Consider the following 18,766-nt stretch of genomic DNA (forward strand, 5'->3'; position numbering starts at 1 on the left):
ATTTGTATGAGTGCTGGCTCTGTGCTGGGCACTGTTCTTCGACCTGGGGAGAGAGAGCTGAAAACAAAACACACAAGCAAGCAAGCAAAACCTCCCTGCTCTCAGGGACCTTACTGTTGGGTCAGGAGGCAAGTTGAATTCTGCAATCACATAAGCGTGCTACAGCACGCTGGACTAAGTTTTGGGAAGAAAACAAAGAAGAGGTGAAACCACCATGTCTGGGGCACGAGATGTCAAGAAGACTTTCCCCGGGAGCCATTTAGCTTACAAGTTGAAGGATGAGAGGCCACCCATGGTTTGAGTAGAGCAGGGGGCACATTCCAGGCAGAGGGGACAGGGGGGCACAGAGATTGGGGAACAGCAGAGAGTGAAAGTGGCAGGCAGCTCTGGTGGCCAGTGCCCAGTGGAGGTAGAATTAAATGAGGCTAGAAAAGCATGGAGACCATATGAGGGAGCTTGGGGTTTATTCTAAAAGCAACGAGAGGTTTTGCTTCATGTGTAATTCATTCACTGACTCATCCACTCAATAGATATGTTTGCAAAATCTGAAAGGTGCCAGAATCTGTGCTGTGGACATTACAAAGCTGAGTAAGACAATTTGTCAGTTGGGGGAAATAGATAAGGAATGATTAAAATACATTTTATTATGTATTTTACATAATACCTCAAGAACACAAAATGGAATTTTAACCACATGCACTAAAGGAAATCATGAAGGGTGACAGGGAACCAACCAGGCTGTGCCCAGGAGAGGGAAGGGCATATGCCCCAAAGAGCCCTGTGGGTCAGGAATCTCAGTTATGAGTAGGTGCAGAAAACAGCCATGGATGACCTTCAGGTGAATGGGAATAAGAAGGAAAAGGCCATGGCATGCCATTCTGACGTGTCCAGACTTTATCTCCTCGCATTAGCCTGTTTGGGCTGTTACAACAAAATACCACAGGCTCGGTGGCTTAAACAATAGTTTATTTTCTTACAGTTCTGGGGCCATGAGTCCCAGGTTAACGTCTGGTGAGAGCTCTTCTCCTGGCATACAGACAGCCGTCTTCTCACTGTGTCTTCACACTGTAGAGAGGGGGCTTCTTAGAGAAGGTGTCTTCCTGGAAGGCTGATAATCCTACTGGAACACGACCCCACCCATATGACCTCATTTAACCTAAGTACCTCTTTTCATTGATTTTTATTTTTTTAATGTTTATTTATTTTTGAGAGAGAGACAGAGTATAAATGGGGGAGGGGCGGAGAGGGAAGAAGACATGGAATCCAAAGCAGGCTCCAGCCTCTGAGCTGTCAGCACAGAGCCTGACACGGAGCTCAAACTCACGAACCTTGAGATCATGACCTGATCCAAAGTCGATGCTTAAGTGACTGAGCCACCCAGGCACCCTGACCTAAGTACCTCTTTAGAGGCGCTACCTCCAAATACAATCACATTGGGGGTTGGGGCTTCAACACATGCATCTGTGGTAGGTGGGAGAGGGGGGCACAATCCAATCCACAGTGCTCCTGATGTGCAAAGAGCCACTGAAAGATTTTAAGCGTGAAAATAATACGATCAAACTATTAATTTAGAAAAGTCGCAGTGGTCACTGGGTTGAAACTGGATCAGAGCAAGGATAAGATTTGGGACAGGGAGAGAAATTGTGGCGCTATTTCTCATCTTCTAGGAAAAAAAATGAGGAGGACATAGGGATGGAGAGGGGAGGCTAAGTTGCAAAATGGCTAAGGAGATGTTCTCAGCAGGAAGCGGCGACTCCCAGGTTTCTGGTTGCAGTGATGGGACAAAAGTGGTGGCCCTCACTGAGATTAGTCGCGCCGGAGAAGCAGATCTGGGGACAGTGGTGAGTAGGAAAGGAGTTCAGGCCTAGGAATATTGACTTGGAAGCAAAGGTGGATATGCACAACATTGTAAGCATCCATTCTGATGTCAAGATCATTACTGAGTATAATTTTTTTTTAATGGGGATTTTGTTGGTCAATTGAGAAGTAAACTTGAAATTCATAAGGGATAGAGACTTTGCATTTCTACAAAGAATATCTCAGTCCTTAGTCCAGATCCTGATTCTTGGTTCAGCATGGCCTGGCCTCTTCCTATCAAATTTCCACTCGTGAAAAGTTGAAGCTTTTACTGTAGGGCACTGCATTAACACTGATTGTATTTCTTTCTAAAGAGCATTCGGTGGTTCGGTTTGGAGAAACAAAACTGCAGTCAGCCTGGGTACATGTGCCTTTGGAAAAGATATTAGTCACCATTTACTGAGTTCCCAGCACTGGACACTTCCCTTCAGTTAGACATACGTCCGCAGAACAACTCTGTCATTAGCTAACATATGAACTCCAAGATAACCAGGAGGATTATGAGCATCTTAATTAGACAGCCTGGATATGGCATTTTATAGATGAGAAATCTGAGACTCTGAGGAATTAATTAACTAACCCGCCCAGATCACAGAGCTGAAATAATGGAGTCAGGTTTCAAAACCACATGGCTTGGTTCAAAACCCATGCTCTTCCCCTTTCCCAAAGGAACCGCACCAGTAGAATTTTCACTCTCTTGTTTTATAAGATATTTGTTACCATTTTCCCAGTTTGGACTGTGTTTTCCTGTGCTTGGATGGGACCCTGGGACAGGGCCACCTTTACATGCTCCACTCCCCCAGTTCTTGCCCCTCCCCCCACCCATGCACTACCAAGCATATTGGTTTCCTATGGCTGCCATAACAAATTACCGCAAACTTAGGGGTTTTAAGCAGCACACATTTATGATCCAAGGTTCTGCAGGCTAGAGGCCCAGAACCTGTCTCATTGGCTAACATCAAGGAGTCAACAGGGCTGCAGTTCTGTCTGGAGGGTCTAAGGGAGAATCTGCCTCCTCGCTGTCAGCTCCCCCTGCCTCCCCTCGGGGTTCCTCCATCTTCAAAGCCAGAAAATCAGGTTGAGTGCTTCTCACAGGGTCAGTTTCCTCCACTTTTAAGGACGCTTGTGATTATCTTGGGCACCTGTGGCTAATGCAGCCTACTCTCTCTCTCACTTAAAGCCCACCCGATTAGCATGCTTGGTTCTACCTGCAGCCTTAATGGCATTTTGTCCTGTAAGCTAACATATGCACAGGTTCTGGCGTGGACATCTCCCAGAGTTCTTATTGTGCAGACCACACCAACTACCTCCAGGTTCTCTGTCGGCTGAGGCTGTGTCTGAGGATAGGGACCGTGGAGATGGTTCTGATTGACTTATTATGAAAAAAAGGGGGGGAGGGGGAGAAGGGCTACCTAAGGCATATAGGATGGGCATTGTAGACAGGAGGGGAGGATTACCCTTAAGAAGATATCGCTGGGGGGCGCCTGGGTGGCTCAGTCGGTTGAGCGTCCGACTTCGGCTCAGGTCACGATCTCGCGGTTCCTGAGTTCGAGCCCCGCGTCGGGCTCTGGGCCGATGGCTCAGAGCCTGGAGCCTGCTTCTGATTCTGTGTCTCCCTCTCTCTCTGCCCCTCCCCCACTCATGCTCTGTCTCTCTCTGTCCCAAAAATAAATAAACGTTAAAAAAAAAAAAATTAAAAAAAAAAAAAAAAAAAAGAAGATATCGCTGAATTCCTGAGACCAACCAGGCTTCTTCAGAGTCTCTCCCCAGCCCTATCAAGCCAGTTTGGGTCCTCCTTCCCAGAAACCCCTGTTGGGTTTCTGAATGTGATTTGGGGAAGGTGCCTGCCTGCCACAAAGAAGGGCATAGACTTACTGCTGGATAAAGAAGTGTCTCTCACATCCCATCAAATGCCTCAAGGGAATGATGGACGGATGAAGAGATTTCAGGCTGTCATCACAACCCCTCCCCACCCGTGTTGCTCCTTCCCACTCTCCAACACCCACATTGTCCACCCTGAAATCTCCCCTAACATGTTTGTCACCAGAATCTGATTCGGGGTCACTGTGAGCACACGTGCACACACAAGCTCAGACACCCCAGGCTGTTCCTGTATGGAATCTTTCTTCCATTACAAGTTCCCCCTGTTTCCTTTTAACCCAATTTCACTCAGCCATGTGTGCTGTGGAGAAATGTGATTGCACTCACGCTGACTTACTGAATTGAGTCTCCACCCACACCCCTCTGTCTAATCTTTAACCTCCCTGGGCCTCAGTTTCCTCATCCGGAGAGTAGAAATAATAACACCCAATTCACACATTTCTAATACATAGTAAATTAAATTCTATACATGGAATTGTTTAACCCAGCACCCGACACATATTTGGTGTCAGTATCTCAATGTCTTTAGCTTCTGTTCTCATCCCCTACAAGATTCATGAGATGATAATACTTAGAGAAATAACTCAACAGCAGCAAACACTGATTATGTGTTTCTATGTGACAGGCACCACCCCACATGCTTGACATGAATCATCACATGTATGTAAGCTTATATGTGTTGCACAACCATCCGACAAGGTATGAGCCTGTTATACTAAAACCCAGAGAGGCTGAGTAACTTCTCCAAGGTCACAGGTGAAGGAAGGTGGAGGGGGATTTTAAACCCAGATGGATCAAACAATGAGGACGGCATTCTTAGGAGGAGCCTGGCTTACAAATATGACAAAGGAAAAAAAGACTTTAAAAAACCTTTCAAACTTTCCATGCCTTTTCTGGCCTTCTGTCTATAATTAGCACTCCAACTTCTGGCCACCAGCCAGATTTTTTCTTCCCCAAGGTTTTCTACCACCTGGATTCCACAGCCCAGGAAAAGAGGAAGCATGCTTGCCTGAGTAATCTGGATGGTCCCTGAGCCTTCTCCCATCAAAAGGCTGGCTTTCCAGGAAGCAATTAACACCCAATTCACAATTGCTGGTATCTCTGTATCTGTTCGCCAGACCTGCTGACAGTTCTTCAGCGTTTTATTGTACATATCTTCTTTGGAGGCCTTTCCGGGTCTATAGTCTGCTGGAAATAGCAGCTCTGGGCTAACAGGCAGGGAAGACAACCCCTCAGAAGTCCTGTCTAAACTCACTCTGGCAGAAGCCAAGGAAGCATCTTCAACCTGGGAAGGAAAGTGTATAACTGATTAGAACCCAAGATTGGCAGAGCAGGTGAGTGAGCCCCAATAACCTTGAGCACCAATATAGACTTTGGTTTGGCTGCATATTAGAATAATCTATGAAGGTTTTAAAAAAAATACTAGCGTTTGGGTCTCAACTCAGAAAACTGAATCAGCATCCCTGAGGGTGGGCCCAGCCATCACCAGCAGTTTTTGAAATCTCCCGAGGTGATTAGTGTGTTGCTAGAGTTAAAAGCCAATGTCCTACTGCCTCTTTCACAGATGAAGAAACTGAGGCCCAGAGGAGTCATCCTTGCCTCAAAGTGACAATTGCCACCATTTGAATTGTAGCTGCTGCTCACTAATGTGTAACCAACCTCAGGAAGCAATATATGATGGGAAAAAAATAAAGTTAAATATGAAAATTAGAGAAAACAAAGTACCCTCTATAAGAAGATGCATTTGCAAATAAAAGTACTCTAGAACTGCCTGCATTTAATTTTTTTAATGTTTATTTATTTTTGAGAGAGAGAGACACACAGAACATGAGCAGGGGAAGAACAGAGAGAGAGAGACACACACAGAATCTGAAGCAGGCTTCTTGTGAAGGTGGAGACGGAGATTGGAGTGATCCATCTAGAAACCAAAGAATACCAAAGACTGGTGGCCACCACCAGAAGCCAGGATGAAGCCAGGAAGGAATCTTCCCTAGAGCATTTGGAGGGAGAATGGTCCTGCTGACACCTTGATTTGGATGCCTAACTTTCAGAATTAAGAGAATTAAAATAAAAAAAAAAGAAATTTCTGTTGTCCTAAGCCACCCGGAGTGTGGTACTTTGTTATGGGCAGTCCTAGTGAGCCAACATGGCCATTGACTCAACAGCATTCCTGAATTCATCTTTGAAAGTGAGTTCTGAAGACAAAATGTTGGGGTTCACAAGACACCCCCATTCTTAGGAGCTGTGCAACCTTGGACAAATTGTGGAAGTTCTCTAAGCCTCAGTTTAACTACCCGTAAAATGAGAATAAAATAGCACCTACCTCACAGAGTTGTTGTGAGGATTAATTGAGTTAATATATCTGAAGTGCTTAGCATAGTACTTGTTCTATAATAAGTGTTTAATAAATGGTAACTAATATTGTATTGGTGACATCCCAGATCTCCAATACAATAGTTGCCTGGTAATACCTCTCAATGCCTTGTGGCATTTCTGTAATAGCCAGGGCCTCTGGACCACATGAAGTCTGATTTCACTTTCTAAGGGTCACGTTTTATCCCATCACTAGATAGGAAGCTCTTTGCTGCTAGTGCCTCACCCAGGTCCCCTTGGCCCACCCTCGAAGCCACCTGTAGACAGTTCAGCACACACTGAGGGGTCATATGTCTCTTTGCCTGAGGGTGTTCTCTAGCCACAGAGCATGCCCAACACTCCTGAGGCAGGTTAGATGGGCTTAGGGTTGACCAGAGGGAACCAAATCACTAAACACTGAGGGAAGGGATTTGTCAGATAAACAGGTCAGCTCTTTTGCTCCTCAGTAGGACAGATGGAAAAACATGTATTTCCAGTGATTCTCCAATGTGACTGAGCTTCAGTTGTCCAGAGGAGGGACCTTCTAGACCAGGGGTCCTCAAACCATGGCTTATAGCCCCAATTCAACCAGTACCTATTTTTATAAATAAAGTTTTATTGTAACACATGTATCTGTATGTTCTTTTATCTATATGTCATCTATGACTGCCTTCAGGCTACAAGAGCAGAGCTGAGGAGCTGCAACAGAGATTGTATGGTCCACAAAGCCTAAAACACTATCTGGTTCCTTTACAGAAGTGTGCTGACCCCTGCTAAGATTCATTGGTTTCCTTTCCTTCCCTGACTCACTTCCCCACTTATTTGCACTGCTTACAGAGCTCACCTCCCAAGTAAGCTGTGCCCAAATCCTTGTGCTGTGGTTGGCTTTTGGAATAACCCAAACTAGGACCTCTATTAAAATAACTTCCCCATCTCAACACTCAACTCCGTGCCAGCATAGAGCTCTCAAAATGTTGTTGTATAGATAGATGGATGTTGTTGTATAGATAAATGGATGGAAAATATTAAGAGGCTGCAAGGTCACCAAATTAAAGAAGCCTGTGAAAGGGGGTAACTATTTGCCAGGGGCCCCTTCCCTGCTCAATTACCACCCTTGGCTTCTGAAACCCCAAGATCTCTACATCGTAAGTAAACTTGACCCTTGCAGGCACATTCTCTGAAAGGATAAATACTCCTCCCAAGATTAGGCATGTGGTGCACAGACCCTAAGTCTGGACCTCAGCACAGGTGCTTTGATAAATTCATTGCCTAATCAAATGACGATGACTGGAAGTAAAGTGGGGAGGGTACAGAAAGAAGAAAAGCCAAGAGCCGTCACATGCTCAGCCCTCACTATGTCTGGCATTGATGTCTTATCAGTTCCCTTAGTAGATAAAAATATTTTTGAACACTTGCCAAAAGGAATGTCATATGACCAGGATTTGAGGGCAGATATGCTCTTTCCTTCATACTTGAGCCCCTTCAAATGTTTCTTAAGTGTCTTCCTCTGTGCCACTACACTCAGCATCTTATACTTAGCCAATGTGAAGGCTTTGTTGCTTCCATTTGGCGTAGAGGGATCCTGCCTCCCAAGTTTGGGGGATGGTATATCACCTCATATCCAAGTGGTGGAGAGTCACTTCTGTGCTGGGAACTGTGTAAGGCACTATGGTGCCATGAGGACATACTCACATACCTCCTGAAGCTAAAGCTGCTACACCCGAAGTCCCCCTCATTGACACTGAAGACACACCCCTCACAGGCTGCCTCTCCACTATGACAGAGCCCTGTGTGGACTCTATGCCTGACCCCTATCTGGAGACATGGGTTCTGAGACTCCTTTCCCGACCAGCTTAGGTGCAGGACTTCCCTGCAACTTGGTCAACCCTCCCTTAAACAGTAGTCTTGGATGCTTCCATACAACCTCCTCGCCCCCTCCCCTTTATATCTGAGGCTCTCCCAGCCTTCCCAAACTCCCTCCCTATTTCCTTTCTCACGGGAATTTCTCCCAATAAAATCTTTGCATGTTTAATCTCGTCCTGGTGTCTGCATCATGAAGGACCTGAACCAACTGGGTTGGCTCATTTAAGTCTCATGATTTCTATCTCTAGTTTTTATTAAGTCCTGAGAAATTAACTAGCCCACAGTCAGGTGGTCAACCAGGAAAGGCTTTGTGCTTAACCTCAGTTTCTCCCAACTCAAACACGTCACAGTCTACACCATTCACCTTCCAAAATGGACAGTCTCCTTCCTGCCCAGAAATCTTCATGGAGATTGGTGGAAGGCATCAGGCACTTCCTGCATTACTCATGATAAACACAGAAGATAAGAATAAAATACACAGAGCCTTGAAATAATGGACTATAAGGGTAAAAAGACAAGATGAGAGGTTTACCATGTATTGGGCAGGATTCTGTGATGGAGGGAGAGAGGACAACCAACACACCCACTAATGCAAATGACACAGTGACTGAAATGCTCAAAACTATTTTGGGGATTCTGTTTAACAAGAAACTGTAAAAAAATATCTGTACATTTGATGGAAAAGAAAACCTTAAAACACCATTTTTAAAAAGCAAGAGAGGGAAAAATAAAGCTGGATTCAGATCCTGGTGATAAATTTAGGATTTTTGTAAACCTGGTAACTTTGTCCTAAACTTCATAAACAGGCGAAATAATAGGCAAGTGGCAAGACTGGATGATAAAATACAGAAAGCTTCTGTAGAGCTTTCCTGTCTCATCCCCTAAGGCCCCTGGAAGCAGCAATGGAAAGGTTAATACACGGCAAAACTAATCTCTAGGAAACTCTCCAGCATCTTGACCAGAACCTACTCTGATTGGTCCAGCATCACCATAAATAGGAAATTGTCTATCAGATCATCTTCTACAGAGAACCTTCCTGACCCCCTAAATGGCATCAGCTGCCCCTCTCTCTGTCCCCTGCCATAACTCCTCTGTTAATTTCCATCACAGTCTATGCCAACCTGTACTGGCTACACACTAAGAGCACACACGCATACACATGCGCACACACACACATACACACACACATACGTGGCAGGAATTATATCTATGGTTCCCTTGCCCCATGTTTGGCACATCGTAGGAGCTCCATTTAGCCTAGCTGAATGGTTAAATGTGTAGGTGGAAGGAAGACCTGATGTATCACTGGAAATGGCACTTTTTGGTTTGTTTGTTTGTATCCTGACCAGTATAACCAAAGCATTTTCTGAAGTAGTTATTATACATCTGGATGCATCTTTCCCACGTAGTTAAATATAAAACTCTTGTCAATACACCTCATTTATGGCTGTACCCATACTAGTTTTGAATCTTAGAGCCAATGACTTAACCTGTCCAAATATCACAGAGGCCATGGTATAATTCAGACTTTACAAGACAGCTCACATGCATGTCCACTAACAAAGTCACAACGCAGCCACAAAAGACAGGCCATAGCTAAAATGCCACTACACTGGTTTGGGAGCATTTGCTGAGTGCCTACCATGTGCCAGAGACTTTTCACTTAATCACATTACCTTATCCTCATAACGATGCTATGAGGTAGTCATCATTATCCCCATTTTACAGGTGAGTAAATGGGAGCTTGATAAATCTTACCCAAGGATAAACAGATAAGCATGACCAGGATCCCGATCCAGGACTGCCAAACTCAGTTGAATGCCTTTCCACCTAAACCCTAAACCAGGTCTTCTGACTCAAAGCCAAAGTCTGGTCTTCTCTGTGACAAGTGGGTGGCCAGGGAACTCAGACTCTCCTGAATATTCCCTGAGGGGTGTAGAGTTGCAGTTCTGAGTGTGCAGAAAGAAGAGCGCAGGATGATTCTAGGAGATACCACCCAAACACACTGGGCTGGAGACTAGCTGCTCTCATTTGCTTGATGTCCAAGAAATGCCTCCAACACCTTGTGCCTACAGCCCAGAGGCATGCAGAGTTCAGAGATGCGAGAGCACATACTCCCTGAAGACCGGGACCATGCCTTGCATCCCTCTGTCATAAACACCAGGCTCAAAAATTGTACATGGACTTCAAACTATATTTTAAAGCCAGTGCTTTTCAATGTAAGTGCATTTTTCTAAGCAACAAGGAAATGGGAGGAGGGAAAAGAACAAAAACTATGAAAATTGGAGAGGGTCCAAAGTGAGTATGAAGAGATTTATTTAAGAGAGAAAAATTAAAAGAAGCCAAAATGCATGACTTGGCTAGCAGACAAAACATAAAGAGTGTAAGAGCCTAGAGATATTGGAAAGGCACAAACAAGAGGAGCACCATTTCATACTTTGTATTCAAGCACAATAAGCATAGCGTTCTCTTAGTTTCAGGTGTACACGCATATGGTTTTTAATGTTGTGGACAGTTGGGAGTAACCAGGGTAAATGGTCTGGGATAGGAAATGGACTAGCCGGCAGGGTCCAGAAACAGAGAAGTGGTTTGCAATGGCAAATTTAGAATCCCAAGCTTCCCGATTTAATTCTCAACATGATCTTGGCAAGCCAATGCACTCATTCATTCATCCATCTAACAGTATTCATTGAGCAGCTGCTATGTACCCAGAGCTCTGCACATAGCGGCCTGGCTACCTGCCCAGTGAAGCTCGCCATCTTCCAGAGAAGAGACACATTAAGATTTAGCGGTGGTAGAGAGTGGAGAGTTTCACTGTGAGTGCTGTAGGAGCACATACAGGGGTTTACAAGACACGGAGGTCTCCCTGGGGAAGAGATGGTTAAACTGAGACTACAAGAATGAGGAGACGTTTGTCAGTGCAGATAGAGGTAGAAAGGATTCCAGAAAGAAGGAAATGCATGTGAGTGGCTCCTGGGTGGCTCAGTTGGTTGAGCATCCGACTTCAGCTCAGGTCATGATCTCACAGTTCATGAGTTTGAGCTCCGCGTTGGGCTCTGTGCTGACAGCTTGCAGCCTGGAGCCTGCTTCAGATTCTGTGTCTCCCTCTCTCTCTGCTCCTTCCCGGCTCAGGCTCTCTCTCTGTCTCTCTCTCTCCTTCAAAAATAAATAAAAACATTAAAATTTTTTTAAAGAAGGAGATGCATGTGAGAAGGTGCTACGGATGGCATGTTTATATCCTCCCCAAATGCATATATTGAAGCCCTAACCCCCAACGTGGTGGTATTTGCAGGTGGACCTTTGGGATGTAATTAGAATTGGATGAGGTCATGAGTATGGGGCCTACGTGATCTGCATAGGAAGAGGAAGAGACCAGAGCTCTCTTTCTCTTGCTACCATGTGAGGACACAGTCAGAAGGTGGCCATCTGACAGCCAGGAAGAGGACTCTCACCAGCATCCAACCATGCTGATACCCTGATCTTAGACTTCCAGCCTCCAGAACTAAAAGAAGATCAATCTCTGTTGTTTAAGCCACCTGGTCTGTGACATTTTGTTGCAGTACCCGAGCTGGCTGAGACAGAAAGTAAGGAGGTGAGAGAGAGAGAGAGAGAGAGAGAGAGAGAGAGTTGCTGCTAGAGAATTGAAAGGTTAGGAAGGGGGGGGTGGGTAGGAGGGGCTGGTGGGGTGGGATTCAAGAGAGGGGCAGGCAAGGGCCAGGACTAGCCTTTTATGCAAGGCATCTTAAGACCAAAAGGGAGCTGGTAAAGGGTGATGAGCCAGGTTGCTGTAGGATCAGATGGATATTCTAGAAAGTTCTTTGGGGCAGAAATGTGAAGAAAAGATTGGATCAGCGTGAATGGATCCAGGAAGAACAGACTAGAAGCTGTTCACTAGTCCATGAAAAATAATTTAAAACCTTCCCTGTGACAGTGACACATGAGCTGAGTGCCAACAGATGAGTAGAAAATTGTGAAGGGAAATCCTGGCAGCCACACAGCCCAGGCAAGGCAGGAATGTATAAGGGACAGAGACCATCAGAACAGCAAGAATCTCTTGTGGCTGCAGAGTGGCATGAGTGAGCAGGAGTGACAGGCCAAGACATGAAACGCCTTGTGTATTAAACCAGGGGGTAGAGACTTTCCACTATAAGCCAGGAGGAAGGAGCAGAAATTTGAGACCAGAAATACCAGGGTTCAAATCACAGCTGTGCCACAGCCTGTGTGCTCATGGCCAATTGACTAATGACTGGGCCTCAGCTTCCTCACCTGTAAAATGGGAACTCTGTATTGAGCAAAAAGTTAGGTGCTCAGAGACACCTGAAGACATGATTGTGCTTCTAAGGGGTCTAGAGGACACATATAAGCAGGGGACCACATTCTGGGTATTCTCTGGACATCACATGAACATACTTCTGCTTGTCTTCTCCAGAGAGCCCAGAGAGGTTAACCTTGGACCTATCCAACGGGGATGAGTAGCCAAAGCCCCCAAAGGCTCATGTCATGTTAAAATGTAGTTTTTCTTAGAACACAGAGCTAAGCAACGTGAAAGCTCTATGGGGTCTCTGATTCTCTGTCCGATGTCTTCTTGAACTCAAGGTGCCTCAAGGTATCTACCTGGAAACAACAGGTCTCTTCATACTCAAGTACCATCCTATACCCTGACCAACACATGTCATGATCTACATGAGAATGTCAGCAAGGAGACTGGTGACAATTGGGTGTGCCCTTTCAGCACGAAGTTCCTCTTCCCCCTCTCCCGGGCCTCCTGCAGACAGTGCTCTTACTTGACCCACCAAACTCCAACCAGGCTGGGGCCGCTGTGACCCAGGAAAATGTACCGTCCATCCTTGGCCTCCAGCAGGTGTGAGATGGATCCCAGACGAATCCAGGGTGCCTACCCCCTGGACCGCCCCACTTCTTCACTGCATGTCCTACAGCCTGTGGCCAGATGATTTACTGGCCTGCCAGGGAGGGCCTATGGCGAAGAGGTAACCTTGGAATTCTAACCATTGTGATCAAAGCCCATTCCACTGAGCAGGTGTGTGATCACCCCGCACCCCCACCAAGTTACTTTCTCTGTGTCTGGTTTCCTCATCTGCAACATGGGGATAATAATCCACCTCACGGGGTGCCTGTGAGGGTCACACGAATTAACATGTGTAAAGTATTTAATAAATGTCGACTATCTCTATGATGACAATGGTGATGATGATGGTGAGTTTGGGGCCACTAAAGGTTGAGGAAGCCTGATTCTCCTTCTTTGGAAGAAAGGTTGGTGGGTTGTACAGGGGCCCCCTGCCTCACCGTGTTTCACTAGTGTTCACACACTGGAATATCCGGCCTGGGACCCCAACTATTTAAAGTCAAGCTAGTGCAAAAGGCAAATCTCTACAAGACAGTCATCCATGGTAAGTTTCCCTGACCTTCTGGGAAGTCAAAACATCCAAGCAGAAAGAATGAACCCACGCTGATGTCCTGATCTTAGAGGAAGGACATCTAAGGCCAGAGAGGGACAATTAACCAGAGAGGGCTAATTGTCAGGACTCTTGACAATTAGCCTCATGGCCACACAAATCTGTCATGAAGGGACCCACAAAATTACCAGAATTCACTGAAGACCTACAATGCACCAGGCCCAGGTAAGAGGGTTTGACATTCACGATTTCATCACATCCTTACAACGAAACTGAAAGTGGATGCCATTATCCCCGTTTTTGTGTAAGGAGGAAATAACGACCAAAGTCATAAACCCATACAAATGTGCACTACGGGCAAGTCCTCTTCTAGTGCGTGTGTGTGTGTATGTGTGTATGTGTGTGTGTACTCATTTGCTCATTGGATGCTCATAACACCTTGAAGAGGCACAATATTGTTCCCTTTCCACATAAAGACACTGAGGCACAGAACATTAAGTAGTGTGCTCGTATAACAGAGTCTGTGAGTGACAGATTTCAAAAGCGAATCCTGGAAGCTGGAGAAATGAGAGATCATTTCTCAACTGAAGGGGGACATAGTCCTTTACCTTGCCTGCATAGAGTCATGATTCAACTCAAGCCCAGATGATTCTGAGAACCTGGGTCTCCCATCCCTCCACACACATTCCTGGCCCCTCCTGGTGTCTAGCCATGTCTGAGGCTCTGAGATCATGTAATGGCATTTCTAGGGGTTTCTTTGAGCAGTTGAGCCCGGAAGAGGAGCCCTGAGAAATTTCCATGGCTGGGAACCTGCCGAGTCCAGTGGGAACCGCATTGGGGATTAAGAGAAGAGAACACGATTTTGTTCCCGCCTGGCCCCTGGCCAGGATCCTGAGATTAGCAGAATAACTGCCAGATGGGTTCCTGAATTTCTGTGCATTCCAATTACCAATATCTAAAAGCCCATTTCCCATTCCAAGCCCAGAGCAACTTGCGGAAAATGTCATCCTTGCTCCGAGAACGCTCACCTCGCCGGGTGGGTCACTTCAATTTCCGAGCTGGCACATTAGCACGGTGGGCTCTTTCTTCCTCCTCTTCTGGCTCTTTATCTTTCTGTTTTCACTGAGCTGAGCTCTGTGAGATGAGGGGCTGCTCCCAACCCTGCCCGTAGCCCCAAACCCCCTGCCCGCCACACAATGGACAAGGAACAACGGCCCCCCTATGGGCAGAGCCCGAGGCGCGCTGGCGGGCCAGGAAGCCTGTGCAGCAGACCCACACGCCAGCTCCCGCCGCTGGCCAGCTCCCCAGTGTGCCAGCTGGGGCTTTTCACTAATGTCAAAGCACAGCACCTCTTTATAAAGCAGCGCCCCGCCCAGTCTGCAGGCCCCCCCTCAAACCTCAGAAAGGCTTTCTTCTCCAATGGCGCCAGGCCCACGCCACTGCACTGGGGGCCCTCAGACACTGGACTCCTGGCCTGGAATGATGGGGGACTTTTTGTCATTTCATTGCAACAAACACTTACAGCATATCTACTAGGACTTGCGTTTGGAGCTCTGGGTGAAGAGAAGCCAAGGAAAACAGTGACTTCAGAATACCCACTATCTAGGAAAGGAAGGGTGAGGCAGGGAGGGAAGGAGGGTCCTCACACAAAGACAGAGGCAGAACAGAGCAGCCTGAAGTTTGTTTAAATAAAAAAGTAGTGAGAATCATAATCTATTACAAGGGACCACAAAGCTTAGTGCCGCAGGTGGGAGTGGGGTGCAAATCCAGTCTGCCACTTATTTTTATAAAAAAAGTTTTATTGGAACACAGCCATACCCATTTATTTACATATCGTGCATGGCCATTGTTGCCCTACAATGGCAAAGCTGAGAGACTGTATATACACTATAAGCCCGAATTATTTACCGTTTTGCCTTTAATAGAAAAATTCTGGGGCGCCCGGGTGGCTCAGTCAGTTGAGCGTCCGACTTCGGCTCAGGTCATGATCTCACAGTTTGTGAGTTCGAAGCCTGCGTCAGGCTCTGTGCTGACAGCTCAGAGCCTGGAGCCTGCTTCAGATTCTGTGTCTCCCTCTCTCTCTGCCCCATCTCCACTCATGCTCTGTCTCTCTCTGTCTTAAAAATAAGTAAAACATTAAAAAGAAAAAAGGAAAAGAAAAATGCTTCTGATCCTCAATCTTCCTGGGAATTTTCCATGTTTAATTCCACGTGAGAGTGACAACAACCCCACTTTGCAGATAGACGCATAGAGAAGTTAAACAAGCAACTGCTCAAGGCACAAAGAAATGAAGAGAAGTATCTGTACTTGACCCAAAGGCATTTGCTTTTCCTCCACACCCGTGGACTGAGACTTATGTTCAGTCTCTAGGTTAGCAAAAGACTCTGATTAATGGCAAGGGGTTGGAGAAAACATACCCAGTGAGGAGGAATGGCTTGGGGGACAGCAGAGTGGCAGGAATGGGCACAGCACTAACAGGGGAGAACTGGAGAAGGAACGTGAGAATTGCAGAGCCAGAAGGAGCCCTCAAGGTCAAGCTCATAAAAGTCTGTGTCTGAATCAGCTTGGGCTGCTGTACCAAAATACCATAAACACTGGTGCTTAAGTAACAGACATTTATTTCTCACAGCTCTGCAGGCTGGAAGTCCAAGATCAAGGTGCAGGCAGTCGGTTCCTGCTGAGAGCTTGCTTCCGACCCTCTCCCTGTGTCCTCCCACAGGGAGGGGCTCCACCCTCAAGACCTCACCTAAACCCAATCACCTCTCAAAAGTCCACCTGCAAGTAACATCACATTCTGGATCAAGGCTTCAACATGTGAATTTGGGTGGGGGTGGAGGTGCACAAACATTCAGTCCATACACCCTGTCAAACTACCAAGGAGACTAGAGACCAGAGAAGCAAAGCAATGTACCCAAGGTCACACAGAAAAAAAAAAAGGCCACGAAATAAACTCTTAGAACACTCTTAGAACTTTGCAGAGTCTGGGTCCTTTCTGGGCCAAGCATGCCTCCCTATCAGAAGTCCTGTGTTTACTCTGAGCCAGTCATAGTCCCCAGGAGCCCTGGAGCCACATGCCCCTTCACACTGTTTGGAGTCGTAATCAAATTGGTTGCAGCCTTGATGTTTGTTTTAACTGTACACCCTCATGTGACAGTAATTTCTGTTTGACCAGGCACAGAGAAAGGACACAGGACTGGAAACCAGGAGACCTGGCATCCTGTTTGCCGCTGGCTTCATGTGTGACCGTGGACGAGTCACTTAAACACTCTGGCCCCGGTCTCCTACTATGGAAAACGTGGGGGGCTGGGACAGACAACAATTTCCCTTGAGCTCACATTGTTCCTACTGAATGAGACTGATTAATACAGAAGCCATTAAGGAATCCAAGGAAACCACTTGCGTGGCTGGCCTTGTCTACTGATGTCACCAAATCAAGAATCAGGATTGTTTCATTTGAATTTGTGAGACGTAAAATATCTATAAACCAGAATTCAGGCATTCATTCCACCAAAAAAGTATTTATCGAGCTTAATTTTTATCAGGATTCGTACTACATGCTAGGATGCAACTGTGAATAAAACAGAGGGGCGATGGTGGAACGCCAGGTGGTATGACAAATGCCACACACGAGAGGCGGTTTAGAGTTGCTGCACCAAGTGTCTCCAGAGCCAGACAACATGGGTTCAAAACCTGACCTCACCTACTTACCCGTATGGCCACAGACAAGTTATTTAACTTCTCTGAGGCAGAGTCCTCCTCTGTAAAACAGAGATCAAAACGGTGTCTGCGTCAGGGTTGTGGAAGAAGATCAACTGAGTTAGCTCTTGTAAAATTCTTCAAGGAGTGCCTAGGTGAAGCCCCGTGAACATGAGCTATGATGATGATGATGATGATGATGATGGAGATGGAGATGGAGATGCCGTAGATGACAAAGGAGAAAAAAGAAAAGCACCTATGCAATCCAGGACAGGAGTGGAGCGAGGTAAGCAGTGAAGGCTCCCCAAAGGAAGGGACATTAAAACGAAAGCCCAAAGATGAGTCAGAGTAGAGTTGGGGGGTGAGGTGGGGATGAGAAGTCTTCTGGAAAGTGGCAGTGGGGTGCACAAAGGCCCTGAGACAGGAAGAATGAGAATTTGGGGGAAACATCAAGAGCACTTACAGGTCAGGATGGGGTGATGAGCCCATATCTGCTCATGAAAGCTTTAGAGCCCCCTCTCCCATTCCCGCTCTGGAACTAGACACGGATAACCCATCACACAATTTATCTGTTTAGTCATGTGGAAAGCTCTGGGGGAATTCCATCCCTGCCTTAGGGACCAGGCCAGCTCTGGGGGTTGGGACTCAAGTTGGAATTTGGTCAGGCAGGACATTTGCCAGAAGCTGCCGGGAACAGAAGAGCCCAGGGTGGGCGAGTGCTGGCTGCACGCAGTGAGGTTCAGCCTGGGAAGCCAAAGGCCCACTGTTGGGGCTGAAAACAAAAGCAAGAGGGCCAGAGGGCAGCCAGCTAGAGGTTAGAAGAGAGGAGGGAGACAGATTGGGATGGAGAAGCCATAGCACTCGAGACAAATGCCCAAAGACAGCCCAAACTCCAGCAGCCTGTTTGTATGGGTCTGCTCACAAGGTATATGGGGGGCCAGCCTGGTTTGACTGACAAGGCTCAGGATGGATACCAGGCATCCTTAGACACTAACAGGCTGAAAAATGAGGAGTAGTTTAGGTAAGGTGAGCACACAGAAGATCTCCATTTAGACTCATGACTGTGCCCAAATCCTCCCTCATCCAGGGCTGAGGTGAGGGTCATGCCACGGGATCATTTCCTCCATTCTCATCAGTGTATCTAGAAGGGAGGTACTGGGAGAAATACAGCTTTCAACAGCCTCTGCTCTAAAGAAAGAAGGTCTATAATCACGACTGTATTTCCATCTCATTTACATGTAAGTAGAATAAGAATAGAACTATCAGATTATATTTTATGAGGGCTACATGAATTAATATAGGCAAAGCATTTAAAACTGTGCTCGAAACGGAGTAAGTGCTCTGTCTTATTACTTGGTTTGGTTTCACTCTACTCATTCAAGAAAAGATATCAGCACCTACATTCTAGGCTCCGTGGCGTCTGCTCAGAATACAAAGAAGAATAAGGCATGGTACCTGCACTCCAAAAGCTTACAATCTAATGAGTACAATAGGCCAGTGAGTGGATGAGTAAAGGTCAGGGGTATAGCATCTGTGGTGGAGAGAAGCCAAAGATAAGACTGAGGATAGTAAATGGAGAATGATATGTCTTGATTGTTCCCACTTCTAAACACGACCCAAGGAGGAAAGAGGGGTAAACTACAACAAAAAACAACAACTGTGGACATAAAGTGGTGGCAATGCCCTGAGAAGGTGCAGGGCTG

The 18,766-nt window shown here is 46.4% G+C and overlaps 2 long non-coding RNA genes across 2 annotated transcripts in view; both read right to left on the minus strand.

Annotated features, from left to right (window-relative positions):
• The window catches only part of LOC132692696 (uncharacterized), a 59,403-nt gene that overhangs the window by 29,126 nt on the left and 11,511 nt on the right, over positions 1-18,766 (minus strand). The gene's annotated exons all lie outside the window — the stretch shown is intronic.
• LOC132692697 (uncharacterized) lies at positions 907-12,957 on the minus strand. The gene is made up of 3 exons (XR_009616527.2): positions 12,792-12,957; positions 4,994-5,023; positions 907-2,228 (listed from the first exon to the last, which is right to left on the minus strand). It is a non-coding gene; the product is annotated as an uncharacterized LOC132692697 (long non-coding RNA).

The sequence above is a fragment of the Panthera onca genome, chromosome B1 (genome assembly GCF_046562875.1).
Source record: "Panthera onca isolate mPanOnc1 chromosome B1, mPanOnc1 haplotype 2, whole genome shotgun sequence".
Lineage (NCBI taxonomy): Eukaryota > Metazoa > Chordata > Mammalia > Carnivora > Felidae > Panthera > Panthera onca.